This window comes from Bos indicus x Bos taurus, chromosome 4 (genome assembly GCF_003369695.1).
Source record: "Bos indicus x Bos taurus breed Angus x Brahman F1 hybrid chromosome 4, Bos_hybrid_MaternalHap_v2.0, whole genome shotgun sequence".
Classification (NCBI taxonomy): domain Eukaryota; kingdom Metazoa; phylum Chordata; class Mammalia; order Artiodactyla; family Bovidae; genus Bos; species Bos indicus x Bos taurus.
Genome location: NC_040079.1, coordinates 6,492,230 through 6,494,850, shown reverse-complemented (window position 1 = coordinate 6,494,850; position 2,621 = coordinate 6,492,230).

The following is a 2,621-nucleotide window of genomic DNA, read 5'->3' as shown; positions in this document are numbered from 1 at the left end:
CCCTCCAGAATGTTTTTTATCTCATTTATTGCATTATTCATTATATATTGACTCTTTTTTATTTCTTCTAGGTCCTTGTTAAACATTTCTTGCATCTTCTCAGTCCTTGTCTCCAGGCTATTTATCTGTAACTCCACTTTGTTTTCAAGATTTTGGATCATTTTCACTATCATTATTCAGAATTCTTTATCAGGTAGATTCCCTATCTCTTCCTCTTTGGTTTGGTGGGCATTTATCCTGTCCTTTACCTGCTGAGTATTTCTCTGCCTTTTCATCTTGTTTATATTGCTGTGTTTGGGGTGGCCTTTCCGTATTCTGGCAGTTGATGGTTCCTCTTTACTGTGGAGGTTCCTCGCTGTGGGTGGGGTTGGACGGGTGGCTTGTCAAGGTTTCCTGGTTAGGGAAGCTTGTGTCGGTGTTCTGGTGGGTGGAGCTGGATTTCGTCTTTCTGGAGTGCAGTGAAGTGTCCAGTAGTGAGTTTTGAGATGTCAATGGGTTTTGGTGTGACTTTGGGCAGCCTGTATATTGAAGCTCAGAGCTATGTTCCTGTGTTGCTGGAGAATTTGTGTGGTATGTCTTGCTCTGGAACTTGTTGGCTCTTGGGTGATGCTTGGTTTCAGTGTAGGTATGGAGGCTTTTGATTAGCCCTTATTTATTAATGTTCCCTGGAGTCAGGAGTTCTCTGGTGTTCTCAGATTTTGGACTTAAGCCTCCAGCCTCTGGATTTCAGTCTTATTTTTACAGTAGACTCAAGATTTCTCCATCTATACAGCACTGATGATAAAACATCTAGGTTAATGATGAAAAGTTCCTCCACAGTGAGGGACACCTGGAGAGGTACACAGAGTTACATGGAGAAGAGAAGAGGGAGGAGGGAGATACAGGTGACCAGGAGGAATAGAGCGGGGATCAAAACGGGAGTGAGCAAGCTAGCCATTAATCACTTCCCTATGTGCTCTCCAAAGTCTGGACCCCCTCGGAGATGTTCATGGAGTTATACAGAGAAGAGAAGAGGGAGAAAGGAGACAGAGTTGGCCAGGAGGATAAAAGGGGGAATCAAAAGGAGAGAGACAGATCCAGCCAGTAATTAGTTCCCTAAGTGTTACACAATAAACTGTGGAAAATTCTGAAAGAGATGGGAATACCAGACCACCTGATCTGCCTCTTGAGAAATCTGTACACAGGTGAGGAAGCAACAGTTAGAACTGGACATGGAACAACAGACTGGTTCCAAATAGGAAAAGGAGTTCGTCAAGGCTGTATATTGTCATCCTGCTTATTTAACTTATATGCAGAGTACATCATGAGAAACGCTGGACTGGAAGAAGCACAAGCTGGAATCAAGATTGCCGGGAGAAATATCAATAACCTCAGATATGCAGATGACACCACCCTTATGGCAGAAAGTGAAGAGGAACTAAAAAGCCTCTTGATGAAAGTGAAGGAGGAGAGTGAAAAAGTTGGCTTAAAGCTCAACATTCAGAACACAAAGATCATGGCATCCAGTCCCATCACTTCATGGGAAATAGTTGGGGAAACAGTGGAAACAGTGTCAGACTATTTTGGGGGGCTCCAAAATCACTGCAGATGGTGACTGCAGCCATGAAATTAAAAGATGCTTACTCCTTGGAAGGAAAGTTATGACCAACCTAGATAGCATATTCAAAAACAGAGACATTACTTTGCCAACAAAGGTCCGTCTAGTCAAGGCTATGGTTTTTCCAGTAGTCATGTATGGATGTGAGAGTTGGACTGTGAAGAAAGCTGAGCACCGAAGAATTGATGCTTTTGAACTGTGGTGTTGGAGAAGACTCTTGAGAGTCTCTTGGACTGCAAGGAGATCCAACCAGTCCATTCTGAAGGAGATCAGTCCTGGGTGTTCATTGGAAGGACTGATGCTAAAGCTGAAACTCCAATACTTTGGCCACCTTATGCGAAGAGTTGACTCATTGGAAAAGACCCTGATGCTGGGAGGGATTGGGGGCAGGAGGAGAAGGGGACGACAGAGGATGAGATGGCTGGATGGCATCACCAACACGATGGCTATGAGTTTGAGTGGACTCCAGGAGTTGGCAATGTACAGGGAGGCCTGGCGTGCTGTGATTCATGGGGTTGCAAAGAGTTGGACACAACTGAGTGACTGAACTGAACTGAACTGAACTGAGAGGACTTAGAAAAAAAATTTAAAAAGGCTTTTAATTTAAAAATGATAATAGTAAAAATATATCTAGGACTTTCTCTGGAGCTGTTGCAGACAGTGTGGGGTCAGTTCATTTTCAGATAGTTCCTTGATCCAGCTTCTACTTCTCAAGATCTTTAGGCCCCTTCCTATGTAGTCAGTGCTAATTACAGGACTTTAATCTATTGCACCTGTCACTTCCAAAGCAGTTCCCTCTGTTAATTTAGCTTCTTCTGTTTGTTGGTCTCTTCAGTGCCTAATTTCCACCCTGACACAAGGGGGCAGTGGTGGTCACTTTTTTAGGCTCACTTGTTTAGTCGTGCTGTGAGAAGGGAGGAACACTGCAAACAAATATCACTGGCGTGTGTGGGGAGTGCTCGCAGTGTTTCAGCCCCACCGGGTTTGCCCCACTCATGGCGTGTGTTCTTTCCCAGTCTACACT